At 39.6% G+C, this 15,016-nt stretch overlaps 1 long non-coding RNA gene across 18 annotated transcripts in view; it reads right to left on the bottom strand.

Annotated features, from left to right (window-relative positions):
- The window catches only part of LOC129643388 (uncharacterized), a 323,134-nt gene that overhangs the window by 265,740 nt on the left and 42,378 nt on the right, over positions 1-15,016 (bottom strand). The window lies entirely within an intron of this gene.

Here is a 15,016-nt window from a genome sequence, read left to right as displayed (position 1 = left end):
AGTGCAGCACTTTAACAGCATCACTTTTAGGATTTGAAATAGCTCAACTGAAATTCCATCACCTCCGCTAGCTTTGTTCACAGGGATGCTTCCTAACGCCCACTTGACTTTGCATTCCAGGATGTATGGCTCTAAGTAAGTGATCACACCATTGTGGTTATCTCAGTCATTAAGATCTTTTTTGTATAGTTTTTGTGTATTCTTGCCACCTCTACTTAATATCTTCTGCTTCTGTTAGGTCCATACAATGGAGAAACTCTATATGGTCAGTAAAAACAAGACCAGGAGCTGACTGTGGCTCAGATCATGAATTCCTTATTGCAAAATTCAGACTTAAATTGAAGAAAGTAGGGAAAACCACTCGACCATTCAGGTATGACCTAAATCAAATCCCTTATGATTATACAGTGGAAGTGACAAATAGATTCAAGGGATTAGATCTGATAGACAGAGTGCCTGAAGAACTATGGATGGAGGTCCACGACATTGTACAGGAGGCAGGGATCAAGACCATCTCCAAGTAAAAGAAATACAAAAAGGTAAAATGGTTTTCTGAGGAGGTCTTACAAATAGCTGAGAAAAGAAGCAAAAGGCAAAGGAGAAAAGGAAAGATATACCCATTTGAATGCAGAGTTCCAAACAATAGCAAGGAGAGATAAGAAAGCCTTCTTCCATGATCAGTGCAAAGAAATAGAGGAAAATAATAGAATGGGAAAGACTACAGATATCTTTAAGAAAATTAGAGATACCAAGGGAACACTTCATGCAAAGATGGGCACAATAAAGGATAGAAATGCTATGGGAGTATGGATGTTAGCTCTTTTCTTTCAGATACAGGCAGAGTCACCTGCAGGAGATAAGAAACCAAGATAAAGGGGGCTACAGGAAAGACATGTAACTGATCTTCATTCTCAGAGACTGTAAGAAAACAAAACCTACTCTGGCAAAATTCAGCGAGGCTTGGACTGCTGATGCCCTAAATATTTTCACTGGATATGTATGACTTCAAGGGTTTGCTCTTCTGCCTATTGGAATACGTGCTGCTGCTGCTGCTGCTGCTAAGTCGCTTCAGTCGTGTCCGACTTTGTGCGACCCCATAGACGGCGGCCCACCAGGCTCCCCCATCCCTGGGATTCTCCAGGCAAGAACACTGGAGTGGGTTGCCATTTCCTTCTCCAATGCGTGAAAGTGAAGTCGCTCAGTCGTGTCCAACTCTTAGCGACCCCATGGACTGCAGCCTACCAGGCTCCTCCGTCCATGGGATTTTCCAGGCAAGAGTACTGAAGTGGGGTGCCATTGCCTTCTCCGGGAATACCTACTACAGTGAGTGAAATACGTTGGTGATACAGTAGAGTAAGACTTCTCTTCAAGGCCATTCCTACTTTCTTCTTTAAGTCATCTTAAGAAAAAATAGATCCTCAGGTATGGTGAGGTGAGAATAGGGGAAGACTTAGACTGGAGGAAGAATAGATTTTCAATCTCATTTGGATTCAAGCATTCCTAAGCCCACTGGTTGGTGGAGTTAACCTGCACCCTGCCAGATTGAGCAGTTTAATTAAGAACAGAGGTTTCTTGTTAAGCAATCTCTGATCTCACTTAACACCTAAAGTCCTCCTGTTAAAATGTTATTCTCACAACCTCCCTCCTAACCTTTGTTCACAATTCAGTTTGAATGTTTAACATCTGGGTCCTCAGTTGTGACTGTAACCAACATGACGACAGGAATTTTTTCCTGCTTTGGATATCATTACATACATAGTGATGGTTATTTAGTGGCCTCTTGATAAATATTTGGAAATTACTTGAAGATGCATTGCTACATAGTCACATCACAGAAAACAATGATTTTGCACACACTTTTCAGAGTAAAAATAAAACACTTAATTGCCACAGTTACCTAATTAATGTGCTAATCATTTTAATTTGTTTGATGAACTATATCTTCAGGTATAATCGGGTTGGCTAGAAAGTTCTTTGGGGTTTTTAAACATTTTATAGAAAAACATGAATGGACGCTTTGACCAACCCAACACTTGTAATTAGTGAAAGGTGTTTAGAAAACTTCATTTTCCAGTAAAAGAATTTCATCTTTCAAGATCTTCCCTCTACAGACCAAATGTTTACTTTTAAAAATAATTGTTTTACCTATATATTTATAGAAGAGCTTCCCCTATAAGATCTCACAATGTTGAGATAAAATCAATATGAGTTTTGGCCATGATGAATCTTAGAAGAATGGGTCAGCTTTCCATCCATTAACTGCTTAACCTTACTAGTCCCTATGACTTCCTGAAGCTACTTTTCACCTAAAAGCATCATTAACCTAATAATTTAACAATGATAATATAAATTGTATCAAACCAGTTAAACTGGATTATACTCTTATTTATCTGACTTTTAGTATCCCAGAGAGAAATATCAACATAAAAAGGCTTCAGTCAACATATTACTACTGTTTCCTTAAGGATGGCAGTATTTTAATGCCAATGTTAACAATAAACATCACCTTACTGCATTTAGCTTCCAAAATTTAAAGATTTTCCCAGTATCTTGCCTTTAAAAAAAAAATTATAGTAGTTTTGTGAGATCTCTAAGAGACCTATTCTTGCTGTGCAGTTATTTCAAGTTCATTTTGTGGAAATGACTTGTGAATCCTTATTTGTTCTGTATCTCCATTCTATGTTTTCCAGTTGAAGGCATTATCAAATAATATTAATCAAGCAGCCTCTAAACTAAGATACTTTAATCATGTGAAGTAATGAAAGGAATAAATACCTTCCCCTCTTATCTTATGATAAATAAGATAAGAGCAGAAAACAAGCAAACACTGAGAAAGTCAATTCCTATGTAGGTTAATTCTGGGGTTCCCGAGGAGTATAGAGGGTTCTGAAGTTCCCAAGCAGGAGAAAAGGATAAACTTCTTTTCTACAATGCTTTGTTTTAGTCAATATAACAATGCATGTTTTTCCTTAACAAGAAGACTTTCTGACTTATCTTGTTACCTTAAAACAAGATTATGTCTTGTATTATGTTTCATGTACCAGATTAGGTCTGGTAAGATCTTTCTATTGTTAGTTTTAAACTTGTTAATTTAAGATGTATGCCGTGGGAGTGGGTCTGGTAAAAGTATATAAGGCCTTGCTAAGACTAGTGAGTTGGGTGCTCTCTGTACCCCTTCTGATGTTTATGTCTCTGTCCCTTTTCACACTTTAATAAAACTGCCACACAAGAGCCCTGAGTGGTCAAGCCTGGTCTCTGGTCCCAAAGCTAAATCAATCTCCTAGAAAGATTCTCAAGGAATTCTGCCCCTGAATTAATTCAAGTTGGTTAATTTATTCATTCACTAATTCATCATTTCAGGCATGTTGCAAGCAACTACTGAGAGTCAGATATTGGACTAATTGAAATATTAACTCAGAAACTTCCACTCCCTACAGAATATGTTATGCAAAAGCTTTTTTGACTGAAATGATGGAATGTTCATTTCAATCATGTTTGACAATGCCTAAGATATTAAGCTTGAGAAACATTAAAATAACAATTAAAAGGGATAGCTCCTTTTCTAGTTTTTATTAACATGATGGGAAAAAAAAATGGCCTTCAGACATGGGCAATCCTGATTTTCCATTTTCCATCCCATCACTTAAAAGTAGAGCCATCTAAGTTACTTAAGTTCTCTGAACTCCAGGTTTTCATGTATAAGCAGATTAAAACTACTTGTCTTAGTTTGTGGTCAAGATTAAATGAACTATACATAAAAGTTTAAATGCAGTAATTGAATATATGGAATTATGTCAATAATTCATTCATTTGTTTCTGGTTATCGATTGTTGCATAAAACCCTAATCCTAGTGGTATAAAAGAGCAAGCATGTTATGATGTTCATGCTTCTATGGGGAAGAAGGGTGACCCAGATATAGAGAAGGCAGCTTATCTCTACCCACTAAGTCTGAAGCCTGAGCTGGGAAGACTCAAGTAGCTGGAATCATCTGGAGACTTGTTCATTCCCTTGTCTGGCACTCAAGTTGGATTCGCAGGAAGACTGGAACTATCACTGGGCACACTTGCATGTGTCCTCTTTGTGGGGCTTAAGCTCCCACAGCACGACAGCTGTGTCCCCAAAGGGTACCTCAAGACAAACCAGTGTAAGAGCTAGCATTCCAGGAGAACCAGGTGGAGGCTTCATAGCCTTTTATGACCCAGTCGAAGAAGACATATGCTGTCTCTTCCTTCTGTGAGTACACAAGTCTGCCAAGATTTCCATAAACAGGAAAGTAAATACCACTTATCAAAGGAAAAGTTTCAAAGAACTTGCAGAAGTTAATTTATGCCATAGTTCCCATTCTCTGCTGTAGACTGAACAAACTGATTACCCTCAACACTTTCTAGAATCATTGCTCAAAAGTATTCTGCAACTGGTGAGGGTGTCTTAGTCACTCCGATTAGAAGTTTAGCCAAGTTAGTCCTAGAAAATCTGATTTCTGATTTTGAGTCTGTTCGAAGTGAATTCAAGCTGCTTTACAATGTGGCTTGCTTTTACTCTTATTCTTAAAATGTTTTCATTATTTTTAGTTAAGACTTTTTTATTTGTAACTTTGGGCAGTGAAAATTATGTCTAAGTCACATTAAATAGGGTCTTCCTTAACATTCACCATGTGGACTTTTATAATAGGATCTTGTAATAAATTAAGTACTGCACTCAATTTCACTTCTGGTTTCCTTAGGGTCTACTATGCTAGAATGCCAAATATTATGCTAAAACATGGAATAAATTTCCAAATTTTAACAATTCACTTAGCACAATAAAATTAGGCATTCCATATAACACATGTCAATATTTTTTTTATTTCTTAGAGAAAATATGAAGTTTTCATTTCTTAAAATAGTTACTAAAAATATAGTTGCATAAAGTCCTCACAGTATCTTTTTTTTATAAATGTAATTTGGAATGCTGATACAAGTCTCATTACCTTTTAAGCATTTTCACTTTTCTTTTATGGCAAACTGAAGGTCTCTTCTGAAATCACACTTGGTGTGATGGGAGGATTTGACTAGTTCCATCTTATCCTCCAGTGATAGGAAGAGGCTCCAAGGCTGAGCATATGGTGGAAGTGTGGCCAACTAGTGAAGAGTGCTCTTGGATGCCTAGGACCATTTTAGATTTGGAACATAAAGCTGTTACCACATGATACAAAGTAGTAGCTAAATAATTCCTTTCTTCTCATGATTTGACTCTTGCTCACTTTTTTAAACCTCTATTTTGCACCATTTAGATTTGTTTCAATTATATCTGAAATTCGGGTGAAACAGCTGTCTTCTTTCCCAAGGACTGTGGTTTTCTGACAATCTATTACTGTAAACAGCATGAGAGCTCCCTGGAGACCTGGGCTCGATCCCTGGGCTGGGAAGATCTCCTGGAGAAGGGAAGAGCTACCTACTCCAGTATTCTTACCTGGATGATTTCAGGGACAAAGGAGCCTGGCAGGCTACATTCCATGGGGTTGCAAAGAGTTGGACACAACTGAGCGACTAAAACACAAACAGCACGAGACTAATGAATTTTCTGACCTGACATAACTAATCAGGGCTTTCCTCTCATCATTAGCTTCTAAGACCACTGCTACTTATTTGGATCCATTAGAATGTCATATTAACACATTGTAATGTCCTGCAGTTAATCACTTTGATGTAGAACTTTGCTGTTGAAGGTGAGAGGGGTAGAAAGGCAGGAGTGTTGAAGGTGACTAGACCTTAATGCACTACTCAAGATATTACAGCCACAAAATAAGTTTTCTTAAATTATTCATTTATTCTGACTCAACCTGCTGCTTGAAAATGGCATCTAATCTGGTGCTTTGTTCCCTGTGTGTTCTCAGACAGAGAATGCAGGAATTGCTTCCATTCAGATTCTGTTTCTTTTTACTATTAACACTTCTGCTTTTGCTTATTTGAAAAGCATGGTTTATAGCTCATGTGACAATTGAGAATGTAGGTGTCTTTTTCTAAAGGCTAAAACACTAAGAGAAGATTTTTAAATAAGCCTTACAATTTCAATTACATGAAATGGGGTTTGATTCTAAATTCGATTTTGCCCCTCCAAACCTCTTGCTGGTAATAAATACCAGAAGAAAACACAGCTTTCCCTGTCAACAGAAAATTGGATTAAACATTTACTGAATATGGCCCCGCCCATCAGAACAAGACCCAATTTCCCCCTCAGTCTCTCCCATCAGGAAGCTGCCATAAGATTCCTATCCTTCTCCATCAGAGGGCAGACAGAATGAAAACCACAATCACAGAAAACTAACCAATTTCATCACATGGACTACAGCCTTCTCTAACTCAATGAAACTATGAGCCATGTAGGCTCATCTGAGCTGTAGGGCCACCCGAGATGGGTGGGTCATGGTGGAGAGTTCTGACAAAATGTGGTCCACTGGAGAAGGAAATGGCAAATCACTTCAGTATTCTTGCTTTGAGAACCCTACAAACAGTATAAAAAGGCAAAAAGATAGGACACTGAAAGATGAACCCCCCAGGCTGATAGGTTCCCAATATGCTACTGGAGATAAGTGCAGATATAACTCCAGAAAGAATGAAGAGATGGAGCCAAAGCAAAAACAACACCCAGTTGTGGATGTGACTCGTGATGGAGGTAAAGTCCAATGATGTAAAGAGCATATTGCATAGGAACCTGGAATGTTTGGTCCATAAATCACGGCAAATTGGAAATGGTCAAACAGGAGATGGCAAGAGTGAACATCCACATTTAGGAATCAGAGAACTAAAATTGACTGGAATAGGTGTATTTAACTCAGATGACCATTATGTATACTACTGTGGGCAAGAATCCTTAGAAGAAGTGGAGTAGCCATCATAGTCCACAGAAGAGTCCAAAATGCAGTACTTGGATTCAATCTCAAAAACAACAGAATGATCTCTGTTCATTTCCAAGGCAAACCATTAAATATCACAGTAAACCAAGTCTATGTCCCAACCAGTAATGCTGAACAAGCTGAAGTTGAACAGTTCTATAAAGACCTACAAGACCTTCTAGAACTAACAGCCAAAAAAGATGTCCTTTTCATTATAGGGGACTGGAATGCAAAAGCAGGAGGTCAAGAGATACCTGGAGTAACAGGCAAATTTGGCCTTGAGTACAAAATGAAGCAGGGCAAACACTAACTGAGTCTTGCCAAAAGAATGCACTGGTCACAGCAAACACCCTCTTCCAACAATACAAGAGAAGACTCTACACATGAACATCACCAGATGCTCAATACCAAAGTCAGATTCATTATATTATTTCCAGCCAAAGATGGAGAGCTCTATACAGTCAGCAAAAACAAGACCAGAAGCTGACTGTGGCTCAGATCATGAAGTGCTTATGGCCAAATTCAGACTGAAATTGAAGAAAGTAGGGAAAACCACTAGACCATTCAGGTATGACCTAAATCAAATCCCTTACAATTATATAGTGGAAGTGAGAAATGGATTCAAGGGATTTGATCTCACAGAGTGCCTGAAGTACTATGGATGGAAGTTGATGACACTGTACGGGAGGCAGGGATCAAGGCCATCCACAATAAAAAGAAATGCAAAAAGGCAAAGTGGTTGTCTGAGGAGGCCTTACAAATAACTGAAAAAAGAAGAGAAGCGAAAGGCAAGGGAGAAAAGGAAAGATGAACCCATTTGAATACAGAGTTTCAAAGAATAGCAAGGAGAGATAAGAAAGCCTTCTTCAGTAGTCAATGCAAAGAAATAAAGGAAAACAATAGAATGGGAAAGACTAGAGATCTCTTCAAGAAAATTAGCAATACCAAGGGAACATTTCATGCAAAAATAGGCACAATAAATGACAGAAACAGTATGAACCTAACAGAAGCAGAAGATATTAAGAAGAGGTGGCAACAATACACACAAGAACTATGCAAAAAAGATTTTCAAGACCCAGATGAAAATGATGGTGTGATCACCCACCTAGAGCCAGACATCCTGGAATGTGAAGTCAAGTGGGCCTTAGAAAGCATCACTACAAACAAAGCTAGTGGAGGGGATGGAATTCCAGCTGAGCTATTTCAAATCCTAAAAGATGATACTGTGAAAGTGCTGCACTCAATATGCCAGTGAATTTGGAAAACTCAGAAGTGGCCACTGGACTGGAAAATGTCAGTTTTCATTCCAATCCCAAAGAAAAGCAATACCAAAGTATACTCAAACTACCACACAATTGCACTAATTTCACACACTAGCAAAGTAATGCTCAAAATTCTCCAAGCCAGGCTTCAAGAGTATGTGAACCGTGAACTTCCAGATGTTCAAGCTGGATTTAGAAAAGGCAGAGGAACCAGATATCAAATTGCCAACATCTGCTGGATCATGGAAAAGGCAAGAAAGTTCCAGAAAAACATCTATTCTGCTTTATTGACTGTGCCTGTTTCTTTGACTGTGTGGATCACAACAAACTGTGGAATATTCTTCAAGAGATAGTAATTCCACACCACTTGACCTGCCTCTTGAGAAATCTGGATGCAGGTCAGGAAGCAACAGTTAGAACTGGACATGGAAAAATAGACTGTTTTCCAAATAGGGAAAGGAGTACATCAAGGCTGTATATGGTCACCCTGCTTATTTAACTTATATGCAGAGTACACTATGAGAAATGCTGGGCTGGAGGAAGCACAAGCTGGAATCAAGATTGCCAGGAGAAATATCAATAACTTCAGACATGCAGACGACACACCCTTATGGCAGAAAGCAAAGAACTAAAGAGCCTCTTGATGAAAGTCAAAGAAGAAAGTAAAAAAGTTGGCTTAAAGCTCAACATTCAGAAAACTAAGATCATGACATCTGGTCCCATCACTTCATGGCAAATAGATGGGAAAACAGGAAACAGTGACAGACTGGTTTTTTTTGTTTTTTTTTTTTTGGTGGGGGGTACTCTAAAATCACTGCCCATGGTGACTACAGCCATGAAATTAAAATACGCTTGCTCCTTGGAAGAAAAGGTATGACCAACCTAGACAGCATATTGAAAAGCAGAGAAATTACTTTGCCAACAAAGGTCTGTCTAGTCAAACTATGGTTTTTCCAGTAGTCATGTGTGGATGAGAAAGTTGGACCAAAAAGAAAGCTGAGTGCTGAAGAATTGATGCTTTTGAACTGTGGTGTTGGAGATGACTCTTCAGATTCCCTTGCACTGCAAGGAAATCCAACCAGTCCATCCTAAAGGAAATCAGTCCTGAATATTCATTGGAAGGACTGATGTTGAAGCTGAAACTCCAATACTTTGGTGACCTGATGCAACGAACTGACTCATTGGAAAAGACCCTGATCCTGGGAAAGGCTGAAGGCAGGAGGAGAAAGGAATGACAGGATCAGATTGTTGGATGGCATCACCAACTCAATGGACATGAGTTAAGAAAACTCTGGGAGTTGGTGATGGATAGGGATGCCTGGCGTGCTGCAGTCCATTGGGTTGCAAAGAGTTGGACATGACTGAGCGACTGAACTGAACTGATCTAGTTAGTCGTGTTGTTGTTTAGTCGCTAGATTGTCTCTGACTCTTGCGACCCCATGGACTGTAACCAGCTAATCTCCTCTGTCCATGGGATTTCTCAGGCAAGAATACTGGAATGGGTTGCCCTTTCTTTCTCCAGGAGATCTTCCTGACTGAGGGATTGAACCTATATCTCCTGCATTGGCAGGTGGATGCTTTACTACTGAGTTACCTGGAAGTCAATCTACTCATTGGTAAGTCTAAAACTGAAGATAGATGAATATTGTGTAAATCTCAGGTAAATTTTAAGTTTTTTTTAAGACCAGGGTGAGACAATATCAGATCTGAAACTTAGGAAGATTATTTTAGAAGCATTGCATTGTAGGCACTGATGGGAGTTTGGGATGTAGGGATGGGAGCGAATTAAGAGTTTTCTAGAGTAGTCCCGGATTGAAGTGAAGGTGTTAGTCACTCAGTCGTGTCTGACTCTTGTGATCCCATGGACTGTGGCCTGTCAGTCTTCTCTGTCCATGGGATTCTCCAAGCAAAAATGATGGAATGGGTTTTCATTCCCTTCTCCAGGAGATCTTCCAGACCCAGAGATTGAATCTGGGTCTCCTGCATTGCAAGTGGACTCCTTACCATCTGAGCCACCAACTTAGTCCTGGAATGGAGTAATATAAATTACAACCAGGTGTATTGAAGTAGAAATAAAAGGCTGAAATAAAGGCTGTTAATGTCATTGGTAGGATTTGGGGACCAGTTATAGAAGGTAACTCTAAAATATTTGCTGTAAAGGGACCTAGAGTTTGCCAAAAATCAAGTGGCATAGAGTGAAATGGAAAGAGATGAAATTTGGACTCTTAAGATTTGAAATACTGTGTTTTCTAGCTGACCAATTCAGCCGAAAATAAAAGACATTTGGTACCATGGGAAAATATTTGTAACTCTCAAAATATACAGTCTGGAAAGAGATCTGAAAATGCTGATGTTGCACAAAACATGAAACTGGATGGGATGATCCTGAAAAGTGAAGAGAAAGGGAGAGGAGAAACACATTCAGACAGAGGAAGTAAGACAACATGGTGGACCTCTTCAGGGGCCCAGTGCTTAAGAATCCATCTTCCAATGCAGGGGATGTGGGTTTGACTTTTGGTCAGAGAACTAAGATACCACATGCTGCAGAAACAGCTAAGCCCACGTACAGCAAGTACTGAGCCCCTGTACTCCAGAGCCCAAATGCCACAACTAGAGGATCTGTGTGCACAATGCAACATCCCTCATGATGCAGTGAAGATCAAAGACCCTACATGCTGCAAATAAGACCCGATGCAGCCCCCCCAAAAAGACAACATGAGTCCAAGCGCAAGGACCACAGTACCAGATGGGACTGGTAACTTGTTTCTGTGATCAGCAGATTTGCCTTTATGCCTGTAAGAGGAAGGCACTGACAAATTTTTAAACACATCCCTTTCAGAGGGTAAACAGATTAAAAGGAATTGGCACCCCACTCCAGAACTCTTGCCTGGGGAATCCCATGGATGGAGGAGCCTGGTGGGCTGCAGTCCATGGGGTCGCTAAGAGTCCGACACGACTGAGCGACTTTACTTTCACTTTTCACTTTCATGCATTGGAGAAGGAAATGGCAGCCCACTCCAGTGTTCTTGCCTGGAGAATCCCATGGACAGGGAAGCCTGGTGAGCTGCCATCTATGGGGTCGCACAGAGTAGGACATGACTGAAGTGATTTAGCAGAAATAGTGAGGGACAGGGAGGCCTGGTGTGCGGCAGTCCATGGAGTCACAAAGAGTTGGACACAATTGGGTGACTCAACAACAACAAGAAAGGATACATGCAGAGCTAAGAGACCATGATAAGAATGCTGCTGGGATCCTAAGTGTAAGTTTAAGGAGAAACATGCAAGATACCCATGTTGCAGAAAAAAAAGATTATTGCCAGAAAAAGAGAAATATTACATAAATATATTTAAGGTATTCTTTTCAAGGGAGACTTCTGGAAATCATTAACTACCCAAAGTTTTCAAAATTACTTCATAAATTCACAAGGCAAACAACCACACATAATGTACTAACATAAGTAGCTGTACTTAAAAAGTTTACAATTATGATGTATGAAATGTACATAAAGTGATGCCACACAAATATATTTATTTCTAGTATAAGGAGTAAAATGTATAATGAGACTTTCCTAGGAGGTAGTGTTTTCAAAATGCATATAAACAACTTTGTTTAAAGCCATGAATGAATTCATGGCTATTACTTTGACAGAAACATTTAAATAATATGTTAGTATATGTATAATATTTAAGTCTAGGAAGTTAGCTACATTATCTCATCTTAATTTGCCAAAGGAGACATCATTTTAGTTCATTTCAGTTGCTCATTCCTTTCTGGCTCTTTGCAACCCCATGGACTGCAGCACACTAGGCTTCCGTGTCCATCACCAACTCACAGAGCTTACCCAAACTTACGTCCATTGAGTCCGTGATGCCATCCAACCATCTCATTCTCTGTCATCCCCTTCTCCTCCTGCCCTCAATCTTTCCCAGCATCAGGGTCTCTTCAAATGAGTCAGCTCTTTGCATCAGGTGGCCAAAGTTTTGGAGTTTCAGCTTCAACATCAGTCCTTCCAATGAATATTCAGGACTGATTTCCTTTAGGATGGACTGGTTGGATCTCCTTGCAGTATAAGGGACGCTCAAGAGTCTTCTCCACCAACACAGTTCAAAAGCATCAGCTCTTCGACACTCAGCTTCCTTTATAGTCCAACTCTCACATCCATACATGACTACTGGAAAAACGATAGCTTTGACAATATGGACCTTTGTTGGCAAATAATGTTTCTGCTTTTTAATATGCTATCTAGGTTAGTCATAGCTTTTCTTCCAAGGAGCAAGCATCTATTAATAACGTGGCTGCACTCACTATCTGCAGTGATTTTGGAGTCCAAAAAAATAAAGTCTCTTACTGTTTCCATTGTTTCCCCATAATTTGCCATGAAGTGATGGGAACAGATGCCATGATCTTAGTTTTCTGAATGTTGAGCTTTAAGCCAACTTTTTAACCGTCTTCTTTGACTTTCATCAAGAGGCTCTTTAATTCTTCGCTTCCTACCATAACAATGGTGTCATCTGCATATCTGAGATTATTGATTTCTCCCGGCAAGCTTGATTGCAGCTTGTGCTTCATCCAGTCCAGTATTTCTCATGATTTACTCTGCATATAAGTTAAGTAAGCAGGGTGACCATATACAGTCTTGATGTACTCCTTTCCCTATCTGGAACCTGTTGTTCCATGGCCAGTTTTAACTGTTGCTTCCTGACCTGCATACATATTTCTCAAGAGACAGGTCATGTGGTGTGGGATTCCCAGCTCTTGAAGAATATTCCACAGTTTGTTGTGATCCACACAGTCAAAGGCTTTGGCATAGTCAATAAAGCAGAAGTACATGTTTTTCTGGAACTTTCTTGCTTTTTCGATAATCTAACGGATGTTGGCAATTTGATCTCTGGTTCCTCTGCCTTTTCTAAATCCAGCTTGAACATCTGGAAGTTCACAGTTTATGTACTGTTGGAGCCTGACTTGGAGAATTTTGAGCATTACTTTACTAGTGTGTGAGAAGAGTGAAATTGTGCATTATTTGAGCATTCTTGGTATTGCCTTTCTTTCAGATTGGAATGAAAACTGACCTTATCCAGTCTGGTGGCCACTGCTGAGTTTTCAAAATTCTCTGGCATATTGAGTGTGGCACTTTCACAGTGTCATCTTTCAGGATTTGAAATAGCTTAGCTGGAATTCCATCACCTCCACTAGCTTTGTTCATAGTGATGCTTCCTAAGGCCCACTTGACTTCATATTCCAGGATGTCTGGCTCTAGGTGAGTGATCACATGATTGTGGTTATCCAGATCATGAAGATCTTTTTTGTATAGTTCTGTGTATTCTTGCCACCTCTTCTTAATATCTTCTGCTTCTGTTAGGTCCATATGACTTCTGTCCTTTATTGTGCCCATCTTTGCATGAAATGTTCCCTTGGTATCTTTAATTTTCTTAAAGAGATCTCTAGTCTTTCCCATTCTCTTGTTTTCCTCTATTTCTTTGCATTGATCACTGAGGAGGGCTTTCTTATCTCTCCTTGCTATTCTTTGGAACTCTGCATTCAAATAGGTATATCTTTCCTTTTCTCCTTTGCCTTTTGCTTCTCTTCTCTTCTTTTCTCAGCTATTTGTAAGGCCTCTTCAGACAACCACTTTGCCTTTTTGCATTTCTTTTTCTTGGGGATGATCTTGATCCCTGCCTTCCGTATAAGGTCATGAACCTCTGTCCATAGTTCTTCAGGCATTCTGTCTGTGAGATGGAATCCCTTGAATCCATTTGTCACTTCCACTGTATAATTGTAAGAGATTTGATTTAGGTCATACCTGAATGGTCGAGTGGTTTTCCCTACTTTCTTCAATTTAAGTCTGAATTTGGCCATAAGGAGTTCATGATCTGAGCCACAGTCAGCTCCCAGTCTTGTTTTTGCCAACTGCAGCAAAAACAAACAAACTCTATGCATAGAGTTTCTCCATCTTTGGCTACAAATAATATAATCAGTCTGATTTTGGCATTGACCATCTGGTGATGATCATGTGTAGAGTCTTCTCGTGTGTTGTTGGAAGAGGGTGTTTGCTGTGACCAGTGTGTTCTCCTAGCAAAACTGTGTTAGCATTTGCCCTGCTTCATTTTGTACTCTAAGACCAAATTTTCCTGTTACTCCAGGTGTTTCTTGACTTTCTGCTTTTGCATTCCGGTCCCCTACAATGAAAAGGACATCTTTTTTGGCTGTTAGTTTTAGAAGGCCTTGTATGTCTTCACAGAAGTGTTCAACTTCAGCTTCTTCAGCATTACTGGTCAGGGCATAGACTTGGATTACGTTGATATTGAATGGTTTGCCTTGGAAATGAACAGAGATAATTCTGATGTTTCTGAGATTGTATCTAGGTACTGCATTTCGGAGTCTTCTGTTGACTATGATGGCTACTCCATTTCTTCTAAGGGATTCTTGCCCACAGTAGTAGATATAATGGTCATCTGAGTTAAATTCACCTATTCCCTTTCATTTTAGTTCACTGAATCCTAAAGTGTCAGCATTCACTCTTTCCATCTCCTGTTTGACCACTTCTAATTTGCCATGATTCATGGACCTAACATTCCAAGTTCTGATGCAGTATTGCTCTTTACAGCATTGGACTTTACTTCCATCACCAGTCACATCCACAACTGGGTGTTGTTTTTGCTTTGGCTCCGTCTCTTCATTCTTTCTGGAGTTATTCTCCACTGATCTCCACTAGTATATTGGGCACCTACTGACCTGGTGAGTTCATCTTTCGGTGTCTCATCTTTTTGACTTTTCATACTGTTTATGGGGTTCTCAAGGCAAGAATACTGAAGTGGTTTCCATTCCCTTCTCCAGTGGACTACGTTTTGTCGGAACTCTCCACCATAACCTATCCGTCT

Source organism: Bubalus kerabau, chromosome 2, assembly GCF_029407905.1.
Source record: "Bubalus kerabau isolate K-KA32 ecotype Philippines breed swamp buffalo chromosome 2, PCC_UOA_SB_1v2, whole genome shotgun sequence".
NCBI lineage: Eukaryota > Metazoa > Chordata > Mammalia > Artiodactyla > Bovidae > Bubalus > Bubalus kerabau.
Note: the sequence above shows the minus strand (reverse complement) of the source record. Positions and strands in the feature narration are given on the sequence as shown.